Below are 17,170 nucleotides of genomic sequence, written 5' to 3'. Positions count from 1 at the left end.
GCTAACGGTGGAGAACTATGACGCAGCCTCCAACTCATCCCAACTCAGAAGTAACTTGGATCTCCTCGAGGAAACAAGGGAGGCCACTCGAATCTGCATGGCAAGATATCAACAGAAAGCGGCGCAATACTACAATTCCAGGATAAAAGTCAAGCTCTTCAAAGTGGAAGATCTCGTCCTGAGAAAAATTGAGGCTTCTCAACCTACCGAGCAAGGAAAGCTTGCTCCGAACTGGGATGGACCATATCGAGTTGCTTGAGTCCAGCGGCCTGGAGTGTACAAGTTGGAGTCCCTTGAAGGGACTCCCATTCCCGAAGCTGGCACTCCAAGAACCTCCGAATGTATTATCAATAAAGCCCCCGAGGGGTCTCCAGTGTTTGAGAACACAACTTGAATCATGAGCCGGGATCATTAAGAGCATACTGCGAGTAGGAAGTGGAATTAATACAATGGATTCAGAAGCATCAAACCTCTCTTGTTCGAAAGAATCGAAACACATCGAAATGGTACCAGCCGTACTTAATAATGGAAGGATTTGGCAGAAATATGTAGAATTGTCCCTCCTACCAATAAAGTGTTTCTCAAGATTCTCTTAATTATTAAACGCTTCTTCCAATGTTAATCTACTTGTGAACTCCAGGATGTCCCTAAGATGATTCGAGCCCTTGAGGGAAACCTGGCGATGCCCCGACTAAGTTTGGGATGCTCCGCTGCGCCAACTGCGAACTCGGTCTCCCTCAACCTCAAGTCTCACCAAACGGTGCCCGACCAAGTTCGGGATGCCCCGACCAAGTTCGGGATGCTCCGCTGCGCCAACTGCAAACTCGGTCTCCCTCAACCCAAGTCTCGCCAAACGGTGCCCGACCGAGTTCGGATACCCAATCGAGTTTGGATGCCCGACCGAGTTCGAGATGCTCCGCTGCGCCAACTGCAAGCTCAGTCTCCCTCAACCTTAGGTCCTGCCAAATGAAGCCCGACGAAGTTCGAAATGCCTCGACCAAGCTCGGGATGCCTCGACCAAGTTCGGGATGGCCTGCTGCGACGACCTCGAGTCCCACCTAATGATGCCCCGACCAAGCTTAGGGGCGCCCAGCTGCATCGGCCGCGAGCCCAATGTCCCTCGACCTCGAGTCCCACCTAACAGCGCCTCAACCAAGTTCGAGGTCAAGAGACATGCAAGTTCCAACGGTCGAACAGCAACCCAGCGTCACTCTACACTGCAATTAAGTCCAAGCCCAAAGACTTAGCGGGATTCTTCCGAAAGCTGAGCCCAAAGACTTGACGGGATTCTTCCGAAAGCTGAGCCCAAAGACTTGACGGGATTCTTCCAAAAGCTGAGCCCAAAGACTTAGTGGAATTCGCCAAAAAATACCGGAATCACCTGTGAAAACGAATGATGCGCGGAGTTCAATTCAAGCGGTCAAAGATAAGAGTTCATTGAATGCGCAAGTGAAAGCGAACTCGAAGAAAGATTTGAGAAAGCATGTATTTCATTGATGGGGAGCCCCAAAGCTGAGTACAAAATTTGATCTCGAGTCCAACCCACCTAACCGTACAATGGCCGACCTCGTTTACAAAAAAAAAAAGAAACTAAGTCTTAAGGTATTTCTGGAGCAGCGGTGATCTCAGCTGTTGGGAGAAGAGGTGATATGCCCAGATACCACTCGTTCTAAGATGAACAAATCAAGGAGAGCTCGTAATCCCCAGCAACTTCGACAACTGTTGGGGAGGACAATCCTAACGCGGAACTGCAGGATCTTACACCTTGCACGAGACGAAAAACAATACGAAACAAATTGCTATGGAAGACAGTTAACACGACACACCATAATTACCGAGGTTCGGCAAAACTTGCCTACTTCCTCAAGACTACTCGATTCTATTGCAGTAGAACAATTACAACGGAGAACACAATCCCGAGTCAATCACAAACTGATTGCTCGAACAAAGGAGAAACAACCTTCTTCCTTTTACAAGAGAAAAAACTATTTCCTTCAATCTCTCACGTTCTTAAGGCTTTCTCTCTATCTCGTTGTAACCCTAGCCGTCACAACCTTCTGTATTCCCCAGAGTCTTTGGCCACGAATTTATATCCTTGAGATTTTCCAAAAATAGCACTCTTTTCACCCGTTTCAGTAAATTCCCGTAAATTCCGTCCGAGCTGGAGTCGACTCTCCGACATCAAATCGACTCCATCACAACGCAAGTCAACTCGCTCTCAGACGAAACAGAAACATCCAAAATCTGGACAAAGCTCGAGTCGACTCCGGTAAAGCGCGAATCAACTCCCGCACAGTGCGAGTCGACTCCGGCAAAGCGCGAGTCAACCCTATCAGGCGAGACAGAAACATCCGAAATCTGGACAAAGCTCGAGTCGACTCCAGCAAAGCGCGAGTCGACTCCCACACAGTGTGAGTCGACTCCAAATTGCACGAGTCGACTCTCTCAGGCGAGACAGAGACATCCGAAATCCGAAATCAATCACTTTCATCATCTGTATCATAATTTTGACAAAGAGATACAAGCCCGTTCGTCATCTGATTGCCTTCCGTCTGATTGTTTTCACCATCTTGTCGGTCATCCTCTATAGGTGCAGTCCGGGGCTTCTTGGAAGAAGGCCCATCTGCCACAGGCCGTGGTTTCAATATAAACTTCGGCATGGTAACTGAAGAGCCCCCACCTGAAGTTCCTGTAAAATTGGTAGGGGGAAAACATTAGTTGGGAAGAAAGAGAAAACATAAACGAGCTCATAGTTGATGTCATGAAAACTAAGTACCTTTTTAGCACTTCTGCAACACAATAAACTAAACTTGGACAAGCATGCTTTTCTAAAGCCATTCTACTGGGAAAAATTCAAGGGTCTCTCTCTCTCTATATATATATATATCTATCTCTCTATCTCTATCTCTATCTCTATCTCTATCTCTCTCTCTCTCTCTCTCTTTTAATGGCATTGTCATTGTTTGCAGGTTTCTAAATGATAAGCTTTTCTCCGCAGGGGTGAGGGTGTGTTTTTTTGTGCATGTAGAATTCACTCTCACGGAACAAATTCATGCATGTGTGTACTTTGAGTGTGTTTCCATGTGACATCATGGTCTGTCAATTTTTCTAATAACAATTCATTAGCTTTTTTAAGTAGAATTTTATTCAAAGAGAAATATTCCAGCATATCAGTCTTAAGCATTATAAAAATCATATCTAGTTGGTTAACCATCTATGCACATTTGTCTTTTTTTTTTTTTTGATAAACCGGCGCCTCACACTAGACAAGCGTGAGCGCACCCAGAACAATCCAAAACAATCTGATGCAGAGCAGGCGGGATGGCCTCGATACTTGCTCAAAGAAAACCTCCCAAGTGATGCGCGGCAAAGGATGCAACCCAGTCGGCAGCTATACATGCACATTTGTCTTTAACTGTATCTTAATTCCACAACAAGTTGTATTCCATCAAACTGATTCAGTCTGTTAATAAGTTCCGTTGAACCTAAATGGGCATTTGATGACCACCTATGCTAGCATGTGCTTGTATTCATGGTCATGCATGTATATGTCTGAGGGTGGGTGTGGTGTGTATTCATTTCTGATGCCATTGCATCACTCACAAAGCTTAACCAAATGTCTCATATACTTCAAGACACGAAGAAGGGCCTGAACACTTTCCATGCTGATAAGACCACCTCATGTCAGCATGGGAAATTCCAGCTGAACAGTTGAATTGGGGTGGAAAGTGCATGCTAAGGCAGTGCAACTAGAAGGATGTCTCGGATACAAGTGGAAAGAGAAGACGAGGCAACGATAAGGAACTACTCATTGGCAATGCAAGAAATAAACTTAAGAGAAATTGTCCCGGAGTCATAGACTTGGGATTAGAATTATAAATTGGAAGTAGGATCCATATGAAGAGTAATGCAAAAATATGCTTGGAATGATGGCAGGTTAAGACACATATAGGTGCTACATCACCCGGATCAGTGTATAACATGGAGCATACCAATTCAACAAAGAAATCTATACATGATCAGAAAAAGAGGAACACTCAATTTGATACGGAAAAAGAAAAGAGGTCTATCCTCCTATTACTTTTTTCGAGCATAAATGATATAATTTTTCTCCTCATGCCAGATCTAATTTGCTTGGTAATATATATAGATGTGTGCCTAACAACTCTGGCCTCTTAAGAAGTTAACAATGCATGGCTGAATGGATTACAAGCCACCACATAGGTATACAGAGAACCAAGGTCCCAACTCTTATAATGAAAACCATTTAATGTCATTACAATTTAAGGTTACTGATATAAAACCATATGCAACTGTTGGTAAATATCTATGTATTTATGTGCATTTATGCATGTATGCATACTGCCGTAGTGACATATATATAGCATGAACAGTTTTTTTCCCATTTTTGTCAACAGGACATTTATGATCTAATGGTTAGGATTAAGGCTGCAAATGGGTCGAGTTGACCCATGACCCGACCCGACCCGACCCGACCCATTTTGGAGCACCCGTGGGGCCGAGGCGGGTCCTAAAATTGGACTTGTTCCTTTTTTCGGGTCGGGTCTAGATTTACTGAATTCAGACCTGACTCGACCCGAATCTGTAAAATTATTTGAGCCCGCAGGCTGGAGCTCGCGAGGGTGAAAACATAAGTTCTGAAGCCATGGATGGGTTTACCCGAACCGAACCCGAATTTTTAGGGTTGGGTCTGGGTTATACATGGACCCGACCTGACTCGAATGACCCGTTGGATCAAAATTGTAGCGGTGGACCCGACCTGACCTATCATCGGGTCGGGGTCTGGATCCAAAATTAGAACCTGAATAAGAAACCGGGTTGGGTCGGGGTCACTCATGACCCGACCCAACCCGACCCATTTGTACCCCTAGTCAGGATTGTTGCCCAAGGTGACAAGCCAAGAGGGGGGGTGAACTGGTTTCTCTTGAATTTTAACTATCTTACTTATGTTAATTGATGAGTTAGTGGAATTAAAACAAATCACAATACAAACAACAAGAAGTATAGTGGTTCGGTGCTCTCCTAAGCACCTACGTCCACTCCCCAAGCGACCCCTTGGGAATTCACTATAATCCCGCGGATTACAGTTGGATTGTTTTCCGGGCTCACAATCCAAAAACCTTTACACTTTGGTTTTCCGGGTTCACCAAAAACCTATGTTGGTTTTACGGGCTCACCGATGAACCTATGTTGGTTTTCCGGGCTCACCAACGAACCTTTACAATTGGTTTTACGGGTTCACCAATCAACCTATGCCGTTGGTTTTGCGGGCTTACCAACTAACCTTTACAATGAGTTTAATAAACAAAGTAAGAAGATTTAAGCTCCTAGATGAGCAAATATAACAATATAATCTACAAAGAAGAGTTTAGAGAATAATTATCGCTTGATGTGACTTCTCTCTTCTTTGTCAAGAATGCTTCACTCTTCAAGGGTGGATGGAGCTCTTAATGACTCTTGGAATCTGCTCAACCACTTTCTTTTGACTCTTGAATGAAGCACTTGGATGAAGAAGATTAGGGCACTTTGTCTTTCTTGTATACTCTTTGATATTTTGCAAAAGGATGTTCTCTCTGATGAATAGTGCCACTTTAAATAGTTTCCTTCATCCATTGGACAAGCCCCAATGGTTAGAATTCAAAAACTAACTGTTACTCACTGTTGGAAGGACAAAAAGTACTTCTGCAGAACTAGCCGTTATGCTTCTGCCTGTGTTTGGGTCGACTCAACCTTTCCTTGGGTCGACCCAACTTTCACTTGGGTCGACTCAACCTTTCCTTGGGTCGACCCTCTCAGAACCACAGAAACTTGCAATTCAGCCTTCCTTCACTTGGGTCGACTCAACATTTCTTTGGGTCGACTCAAGGTTCAGTTGGGTCGACTCAACTTCCACTTGGGTCGACCCTCTCAGGGTTTTCAGAGAACCTATTCTGTCATGTATTCTGTCATTGCCTTTGGGTCGACCCTCTCAGTATTTGGGTCGACTCAAGGTTCAGTTGGGTCGACTCAACTTCCACTTGGGTCGACCCTCTCAGGGTTTCCAGAGAACTGTTTTCTTGAGTCTTTGAGAGGCTTGAGGTTTGGGTCGACTCATGCTTTCCTTGGGTCGACCCAACTACTGTTCATCCGTGCCATTTTTGCAGAAGTGTGCCAGATGCTTTCTTGATATGCCGGGGTCGACCCAATCATCCTTGGGGTCGACTCAATCCACACTTTGCTGCAACTCAAGGTTAGATTTATCCAAATAAACAATGAAATGTATCTTTATCTTATTATACAAATATACTGAGAGTAACAGACTTATAAATGAAGTATCGAATTAACTTGTAACATACTCTTGATTATTGCTTGTTAATCATCAAAATAACACTATCATCCTCAAGGATCTAAGCTACTATGGTTAGGAACTCTAAAATGACAGAGTATAAAATCCATCTATTTCATCTAACACACCATTTGTGCACAAACGCAGGCACATGATTGTAGGGTTGTGTAGGTCATATAAGAAGCATAATTTCATAAGAGGGTATGCTAGAAAACTAGAATCCAAGGTTTATATACAAACTCAAACACAGCAGAATCCTCGTCTGCTTACAACAGAAACACATGGGCAAGAACAGCATGCACACACACACATGCAAACATGCAAGTACACAAACACAAGATGAAAGCATGCACATGTACACGCATGCATGTACTTATGTATGTCAATAGATAATACAAAATAAACTTCAATTCAGCAGCAATATGACATAAATGGCTTTGCTATAAATACCCATAATTATTTATTTGTATAATCATATTGCAAGTGGAGAAAATCTAAATGTTAACACAATTTATGTATGAAATGTACCTCCATCTTTAGAACTGTTAAAAATACTGCTTTTTGTTAAGGAATTTGTTGGTTTTTCCACTGTGCTTGAGAGTTCTGAATTACTTTTCCCCAGCAGAAGATAACAAGATCATAAGCTTAGAGTACAAACAACGTTGAATTTGAACTGCATGCAGACATAAATATAAGTCTAGAAAAAATTTGATGAATCTCCAGACTTGTCCATGCAAGATAATACGCATTATCACTTAAAAAGACTACATAATGACAACTGTCAACCAAAGCTTACAAGATACTTATATATCACTCACCAATGCATAGTCATATAGGAACTTATAAGAAACAACTATTGGCCCACCATGCCTCCCATCTATAATTAGGGAACAGGGACAACAGATGCACATTAAAAGGTGCCACAGAACTACAACTAACTTCTCTAAAGCTCTACTGCAGTACATTTTTGAGAAATGATTCAACTTTTATATTCAAATCCCACTGCACTAGGGGAACAACGGAATGTTATAATATTATTAACAACAAAATATAGCTTTTAATTAATTATAAAAAATCATGAAACATAACTTTTGCAAGCAGGCATTTCCAGGGCTTGAATTGCTAATAATAGTTGGCTTCATAGCATAACTGAGACTAATTAATACACCTCAAGTAACTTAAACAGTAAGCTTGATTGTCAATATGATATGCATGAAATGACTATCCTATCAGATCAGAAACCTTCTTATACGGCAAGACACCAGTTAGGCCCCAAGTACATTTGAACTCTCGTTTACAAAATCCTTAATCTGATTAAAACTTTTGAACATTACATTAAAAGAAAAAGGCAAAGAAAACTTGTGTACACTAAAAGACTTCAAAAGAATATTAAGTGAAACATTAACAAATGATAAATCATGTATATCTTCTTTGGTCTTCCGAATACTGTACCATACATAGACTTGAACACCCAGACTGCAGCAAAACAACCATCATTAACACTCAACTCACGATCAGTATATCTTCTCAGTATAGCGTAATGCGTTTCGAAGAGGTTTGGGATATACTAGTAAACAAATAACAAATTCATATGACTCAATTTTGTTAATTAGAGATAGATGACATTATATATGAATAAACTGGAGCTGGATGTTAATGTTGCGCAATATTTGCATGCTAAGTGAAATAGAAAAAAAATCGTAAGGCCAACAATGAAATATGGGATATATATGCATCAAAACGTATGGCAGACAAGAAGGTGCCACCACAGAGTCACAGTGATTGGACAAACATAAGGTAACAATATTTGTAGGGAATATAAAGTAACATTATTTTATACATAGCTTAACTGATGCTCGAGTGATGTGATCAGATTTTTGAAACTTCAAGTTACTGGAATTAATTTTATTTTTTAGCTACGTTTTTAGTCATCATTTTTTCTGTTTTAGCAGGTCTACTGGTTAGAACTTAGAACATCTAATATCAATATCAAGCACCATATCAATATGCTATGTGGCATGAAAAATAACCACGGCTCATGGGGCGTAGTTCAGAATTTCAAAATAAATTAGGGCTTTTAGTTAAGTGTTTTGACTTATTTACTATTTAGGAATCCGTAAATGATTAGGAAAAGAGACTGATAGAACATATGAAACGGGGGATTCATAGCCAGCTGTGGAGGAGATTTTTTACAGAAGTCAGCTTATATGAGATATTTTCTTTAAAAAGAGGACCACGGGGCTCCCTGTTTTCCTCTTTTCCTTTTGTTCTTACATTCTTCTCTTACTCTCTCCTCTCTTCTACTCTCTTCCAGTCTGGTTTCTATCTTTTATGTGCTCAAGCATCCCTGCAAAACAGCGGAATCTTGTTGTTTAACATATCTGGGGTCCACGCTGACTAATAATAGCTGCTGATAGTAGACTTTGAAAATGCACAGAATTTAGATTTGCCTTCAAAATCTGAATTTAAAATTCTAGCAGTTTATTGACTAGCAATCCCTCATAATCCTAGGGGTTACATCTTTAAAAGAGCAAATGTCTACCAAATTTACTGTGTGCATTCATGTGCAGAAAATATTAATAAGTGAGAAAACACCTATGGTCAAAGGCACATGTCAAAGGGTCTTAAAAGATGATGATGTATGCCAGCATGGATGATCAGCCCTGATAGGCATGCATGAGAATACAAAAGGATAACAAGCCTAACACAGAATTCACTGGAGAATGCTCGCAAATTCTTTCAGATTTCTTTCAATCAAGAAGTCAACAATTCATGTAATGTCATATTAGTATATAACAATTAAAGGCAAAAAATAAAAACTAATACTACTAGCTTCATAAAGAAAAGGATTTACAATCAGCAAGATAATAGGAATTTTAAGAATTTTTCTTTTAACCAGGTCTATCACTCCATTTTTGAAAGCCAGTTCCAACATTTAAAATGTTCCCCCAATAAAATTTATATAAATTTTGCATATTTAGGACAAAAGAATGAAAACGACAAATGAAGCAATCAATAAAGCCAAAATTTACCTTTAAATTATCATCTGGTAACTTGCATGGATTGGAAGATGACTGGCCAAAGTCCTCATCTAGATCCTCATCTTCATCATCCTGTATACGCTGGACATAATTTTGTGAACCCTGCAAAAGGTACTTCGTTATTAGCACCTCATGCACCAATCTTAATACAAAACTTTTTGAAAATAATAGATTACAGTGACAAAAAAAGCAATAAAAGGAATACTCAAATACTAACAGGAAAAGCAATTGATTTGATCAGTTCTTCATCTGCTTTATCAAACTCCTCAGCAATTTTTTGCTCCTGACAAAGCATAGAAAGTTCATGAGAAGACTTAAGAACAAAAAACATTGATTTATAAATGAACGTACAACAGTTGTTATATAAGCTACACCATCCACATCAAACACTAACCAAGAACACTGCATCAATTGTGAAAGATTTGCTACAAAAACCTCATTCTTTATCCAGAACCTAACAAAAATTTCACTGATATAAAGCAACATTAACAGGTAGCAGTCTTGATATGTAGAAAAAAATCTCTGAGTTGATCCTCAAATCTGACTTAAATACTTACAAGTTATGACGAGGCTTGTAGGTTAAGGTTAATAATACTTCTAGAGCCTGCCTTCAAATATCTTGCGTTTAAATTGTTTTCTCCTTTTTACCCATAATCTTCACCAATTTTATTTTTAAATTATTTTCTAAATTAATTATTGACGGCCGGTAAGTTGCATTCTCAAAAGAAGTTCACATACTTATCATGAATATATTTAAACCCTCAATATGGAAAATGATTGAAGAAAACTATATCCCTTTCCCACTTGGTCTACACTTTTTTTGGGGGGAAAACCCTTCTCACTCTTCTAACATACCTAATAAAGGTCTTACTATTATCACACTTTATTAGCAATGTATAATGAGTTATACACTTTCTGTATCTCCTCTTTATTTTTTTCCATTCTTAAGAAATTTTCAAATACGCATGCCATTCACATATGATAATCTTATCAAACCCAAACTCCCTAATTTGTGACTTTTATGTCTTTCTTCCCTTAAAATCTAAAACTCATTAAGATCAGCCCAAACTAATGCTACACCAAGGTCACTAGTCAAGTATCGGATACCTAAAAGCATTGTACTACAAGTTGTCGAGATAGGTCACTGTAAAAACCTTCCTTCGGATATGATCTTGATGATATTTAGACAAAGCATGGTCTACCATACCACCCAGTACAATATGGCACATCCTGTACTTACAGGTGGAAACCGATACGAGACTCAAGTTCGGGTCGGTACAGATTTTGTACCACTCCATACCGACGCATATGAACTGTAATGAAACTTAATCATTTTAACAACATAACCATCCCTCCTCAAGCATATTCTAGAAGAAAGAGAAAACGTCATATAGAGAATAAAGGCAATAGGGGCCATGCTCATGGTACTGATGTTAATGCTTCACTGAAATGACCGCATACTCAATCATTCTTTATGAATGAAAAGTTCACAAGGGGGAGTGAGAAAGGAAAGTAGCCAAAATCTTACCTTGTCGTAGGTTGAACGCCTTAGAGTCTCTAGCATCATATCGACACTCACAGTTGCATGTCTTGACTGGAGAACAGCAAAAAAGAATCTGTCAGCATGATAATAGTACAGAATCACGAACTATCCTGAACCCCTGGTCGTATTCATGTCACCAGTAACTTTAAAAGTCTACGGATATTTGGGGATAGAGTCCAATTTATACCTTCATCGACCTCATTTCTTCTAGTGCTGCAAATATGTCCAAATCTCTCTTTGAATCCACCGCTCTGTTTTCCAGTGACTTCATCGCATCCCCCATCTCTTCAGCAGCACTTTTCTTCTTCTCTTTTTCTACTGCCTGATGAAAGCACAACATAAGATATTGGAATTGAAACAACAATTCTATTGTAAAAATATCAAAGATCAAGAATACCCCAGAACATGTACTAGTCAAACCCAGCAATATAACATGCTACGGAGCATTATGTAAATCACTCACTTCTTCCTCTTCCCGCCAAGGCTCAAAATTTCGGGATGCTCCGGATTCAACAACATAGTCCGAATTCTGAGGATCTGTTTTGAATGCAATTTCAGCTGAGCATCTGGTGCATTTGAAATAGAACCGAAAAATCTGAATTCCCAGATAAATCTGCAGGATGCCAATCAAAATTCCAAACATCAATCTCAGTTCCTCATCAAATGCGCAATAAAATTGAACTTTTCAACCAAACATTAACCAAATAAAGAATTCCTGAAATTTAACACCATCGATAATGTTAATCTGAAGATAATTTATGGCCTTCAGGTTACCTTGTTCCTCAAAATCTATGAAATTACAGTATCAAAGTATAGGCATTTCGACCCAGCTAAGATAAATCTCAAATTCCAGGTAAACTTTAAATATAATTTTACCCTTTCTACAGAATATCAAACAAACTTAAGGAATCTCATCAATCAAACAGATAAAATAATGCAAATACGATAGGGGACCATGAATAGATAACTTAAACTGCGTGGAAAACTCGGCGAAATCTAAACTTTCAATTAACAGGTTACAAGAAAAAAAAGAAAGAAATCAACTGAAAAAGAATAGAAGGAAACGAACAACGATGGAACGAAGCTGCGGGAAAGAGATGAATCGATCAAGAACAAAAAGAAGAAGAAGAAGAGGAGGAAGGGAAACACATGAGAAGGGATAGAAGGGGATTACATCTCCGATGACATCTTCTTTGCGGGAATTGAACTTGGTGCCCTTGTAGATGTAGGTGCCAGGTGTTGCAGCGGATGCTCATGGGAAGCATCATACGAACCTTGATCTGTTGGTTCTTAGGCTGCCGCCGCCGTGGGATCTTCGCCGGATCAAAGTCCGGCGGGTAGTATTTGTTCAACACCTTGCGCTCTCCCATCCTCTCCTTCTCCCCCTCTCTCCCTCCGCCGGATCAACGCCGGAACCCTAATTCCAGGAATAGCTTTCGGGAAACCCACGAGTTTTGATCCGAGCAAGGCCGAGAAGGGGCCCGAGTAGTCATGGTTGTGACCATCCCTTGCTTCGTGACATCTGGATGTTGGCGAGGGAGGGAGTGATATTACAGGCTAGGCATGTGTATCGGGAGGCTAATGGGGCGGCCGACTGGGTCGCATCGTATGTAGCATGCCACTCGGGTGGTACCCTATGGGTTGGGGAGAGAGATATGCCCAGAGCTTTTCGGGACATTTTGTATTCTGACTCTATAGGGTGTATTCGTACCCGCTATGTATGAATCGCCCGCTTTAGCAAAAAAAAAAAAAAAAAAAAAAGGAAAGGTTGGGTTCTGGGTTGGTGGTTACTCTAGAGAGATTAGACAGCCGTGTAATCGGGTCGGATTTTTATAAATCAAATCCAATCCAATCCGACCCAGTCTTCGTAACCCGACTCCGAATCGGGACAAATATCGGATCTTCTTCGGTGCACTGCGGGTCGGTCAACGATGAGACTCCTCATTCAGCTATACGCTTAGGGCTCGTTTGGTTCGCGGGAAAAGAAGGGGGGAAAGTGTGGTCAACGGAAAAGTAATGAGATGCCTCTTGTTTGGTTGGAGTTTTCAAAGGAGAGAGAAGAGAAAGTTGAATTCCCATGGAAATATGATTCCCACATTTCATGGGAAAGTCTTTCCCGTGAGAAACATGGGAAAGTTACTTTCCCATGAGGCAGGAATTATTCCATTTTTACTTTTTCCCAAAAAGTCCCTTCAGCATTAAAGAAGCATTAAAGAGACATTAAAAACCTAATTTTTATTAAGGGCATAATAGGAATTATACATAACTTTCCTAGGAAAGTGGATGGCCAACCAAACATAAGCACTTTGGAAATTTGTCACTTTCCCATGGTCAACCAAACATGCCAAAAGTACTTTCCTAGGCATCCTTTTTCTAGGAATTTGTTTCCCAGGAATCATATTCCTAGGAGGGAAAATGCTTCCCGCGAACCAAACGAGCCCTTAGAGTTCCCATTAGTAGCATCTGACACAGAGACGAACAAATATAATACAACGAGAACCGTATATGAAAGGATAGTTTTGTAACGACCATAGATACAGATACACCAATGAACCAACAAAAAAAAAAAACTATGCAGTGATAGTTTTATAATCCTAATAAGGATCTATTTAGAAAATCTAATAGAATTGAACGGAATTTCCTATAAGATCATAGATTATACAGCCTAGTTAAATAAAACCTATGTCAACACAATTCTTCTTTAGCCTAAATCCTATAGGGAAAAAAAAATCTCCATATATTTTTTTCTTATCTTGCAGTCTAATACACTCATTGATCGGATTTAGGCCAAAACTAGAATGGACTTTTAGAGAAAAAAAAACCGGCTGAGTAGACTAACATGTCCAATTTCTATAAAAAATCTAGCTTAATTCTACTGAATTTTCCAAACAAATCCTACAGGGAGTCAAAATATTTGCATGAAATCAAAATCCCAAACATTTGTATTATATAGTAATTTATAATATGCATGCGCAAAGCACATGACTTAGAAAGAAGACAAACACCAAAGAAAAATAAATTGCATTACGAGACTTTGTTTTTATTTTTTTTGTAAGATTTTTATTTTTTGGTAGAAGATGAGCCTTAAGTTTTGAAAAAAATAAAATAGCAGAATCCAAACTGGATCAAAGAGATCGAAAATAATAAGCCAATAACATATAAATATTAAATAACTATTCTAAAATAAATCATATAAATAAATAATAGTTTCAAGAGCATGGGATCATCTAAAAATCGGGTGTCTTTTAATAATATAGTCAAAATGTGAAATGTGAAAGACTCCTTACATGCTATAGTTTGAGGAATCTGGTCTGTGCAAGTATGTGCGAAATGCAAGCTAAATTAAGAACCTAGAATCAATTTGCCTATCCAGGCTTAGTTGGTTAGGAAATAAGAAAAATTGTTAAAGGGCGGATAATTTGGGAGTAATAGATATTTTTTAAGACAAATTGGTTATATAGGACATTTGTCTAAGAGTTTTCCAATCTTCTTATCCCCACTTATATTTTGAAATAACCAAAAGTTCCAGTTTTTAAGCAATTAATATGTTGGGCAGCAGCGATACTTTTGCCTTGTTAACCAAAATAATAACCTCAGCATATTCAATTGCACTATATTACTATATATCATTTCATGGAGACATAAATGGACCAGGCAATTCTTCCATGGAATAGAAATGTTCCATAGGAACACAAACTGAGATCCATCTTTTTATCCTAAAATTATTTATACCTTTTGAGAATGGAAGATAATATTTAAAAAATTCCTAACCTTTTTCAAACCAAGTATAGCTTATCAGAGCCTCTCTCTAGCCTAAGGTTTAAGCAACTTAGATTGCAAAAATGGTGCAAGTTTCAGTCTCAGGAGATAGGAGTTTTTTTACAAGAATTGACATTTAGGGGTAACCAAAGGCGCAATATCAAATTATATGCCATGAACTACACCTAGATGTTCCTGTGACAGCCTAGGCCTGCAACATGTGTCCCTGGAATTTCATAAGAAAAAATTCCACTTGGCGGCCAAAATCTAAGAAAACATGTAAGGCTTGAAACATATGATGTTGCTATCATGGTTGCAGTCAACCAGAAGGCCACACTTTGATTAGCATCAACTAGTAATGCAGTCAAATATTAATAGTTAACTATAGTTGTAATCTCTTGCAACCAGAGAGGCCTATATATATGCGTCCATCAGCCTAATCTATTTCTTTGTGCCAACGTATCTTGGTTGTACTGGATTCTAACTAAAAATAGGACTCATCAAGCTCAAGGAGAAGTTCTTCCAACATAGTGGCAGTCTTCGCTGTAATGTTGTATCTATCTATCTCTCCCTCTTTTTTTTTTTTTTTTTTGCTAGAGCGGGTGATTCATACATCGTCATATCTCTTCATTAGGTGGTGGCGGTCATGATGATTCCATTACGAGGATATTTACCTCTGAAGAGCACCATAGAGAACAACCAACAACTACGACGAGGATTGCATTATTGGTCAGAGAGGCTTCGGAACGGTGTACAAAGAAAGGGACCTTGTCAGACCAAAGAGCTGTTGTGATTAAGAGATCCAAGATTGCAACCAAGGGTGAAATCAAGCAGTTCATAATTAAATGAAGTCGTTCTCCTCTCCACCATCAACCATAAGAATATGGTGAAGCTGTTGGGGTGTTGCCTAGAGACCCAAGTGCCCTTGTTGGTGTTTCAATTCATGTCGAATGGAACCCTCTCTCACCTCATCCATGGCGAAGGCTGTCGAGGCTTGTTATCCTTAGAAAATCGAGCGAGGATCGCTGCAAAAGCTGCTAAAGTACTGGCCTATCTTCTCTCATCGGCCTCCACTCCAATCATCCATAGAGATGTGAAGTCCGCCATCATACTCTCGGACGACATCTATATAGCTAAAGTTCCAGATTTTGGTACTTCAAGGTTGGCTCCATACGATTGAAACTGTCTTAATTACTTCCCTGGTGAGAGGAACATTTGGGTACTCGTACCTACTTGCAAAAATATAATATAAAGATAATATACATTGTTTTTTAACTTCAGACTAACAAAAGATTCAATGCCTTAATGCACAACATCATGTGACTGAATATGTGGAAATTTTGACGATAAAACATTGCAAGAGTGAAAGGAAAACACTGCAAATTTACTGATTATGAGGAAAATTTGACTATAAAGCATTGCATGAGCGAAGGAAAAACACTATAAATTTACTTGCATGTGCAGCATTGCATACTTGCATCTTAATTTTTCTGGTAATATCCAATATTGGTAATCTCTCTAGGGATAAGCTAATACTAGAAGAAAGATAAAATAATATCTTTCAACCAAGATTTACCTTCTCGGTACTGCACTCTGTACCGGTGCACACTACCATAGTGTTGGTACGATATAGTACAGAGTTCTCGGTACGCCACCCGTATCGAGTATGGGCACTGAACCGGTATAGTATAGTATGTTCTTTACCATCCAGTTCGGGCCAGTGCGACGTATCTTGTTTTCAACTCAATAATTACAAGAGCCGGAACCAATTTATTTTTTCCCCTTTGGTCTTTTTTTTTTGGCAAAAAAAAGATAAGGGAATAAGACAAAAAATAAGGAATAATAGGGCCTTTGGATCTCACCCTCGAACAGCTTGTTTTCATGCAGATACACTAGTAAAGGAAGCCCTATAGTACAAACTACGAAAGCACATTTCTATGAAAATAATATCGAATGCCTCCAAGATCCCATAGGCTAGAGTTGAAACATACTTGAGTAGGTAGGTGAAACTTCTCTAATGGTATTCTTTCAAGGAAATTCCTTATTTACAGCATCTATTCACACAAAAAGAAGCAATCAGTCCTTGATGGATGAGACGGGAGCACTTCTTTATAAAGGGATCTCTAATTTTGGGCAAGATTAGGGAGACAAATAGAGATGGGGGATTAGGGATGTTGAATGCGAGAGAGAGAGAGAGAGAGAGAGAGAGAGAGAGAGAGAGAGATGCATAGCTAAGCAACAACTATGATTAATCATATTTTTAGTAAAAAAATGCACCATCACAATCCCCTTATTTAAGAGAAATTATTAAATCCATGTAAAATGAAGGCCAGACTCTTAATGGAAAATTATATAGAGGATATTTTAGTCAATTACATGGGTGCAAAGAAAGCGAAGTATGACCAAACCCTCCAAATATTTACATTTAGGAATGCTAGATATTTTACACATTTCATTCTATTTTCACCAAATTTTGGACCT

General features: G+C 39.3%; 1 pseudogene; it reads right to left on the bottom strand.

Moving 5' to 3' along the window:
* Positions 1 to 398: 398 nt before the first annotated feature.
* Positions 399 to 12,431, bottom strand: LOC120103807 (annotated as a pseudogene).
* Between the last annotated feature and the right edge of the window lie 4,739 nt (positions 12,432 to 17,170).

The sequence above is a fragment of the Phoenix dactylifera genome, unplaced genomic scaffold (genome assembly GCF_009389715.1).
Source record: "Phoenix dactylifera cultivar Barhee BC4 unplaced genomic scaffold, palm_55x_up_171113_PBpolish2nd_filt_p 002113F, whole genome shotgun sequence".
Taxonomy (NCBI): Eukaryota; Viridiplantae; Streptophyta; class Magnoliopsida; order Arecales; family Arecaceae; genus Phoenix; species Phoenix dactylifera.
This window is presented reverse-complemented; position numbering and strand designations above follow the sequence as displayed.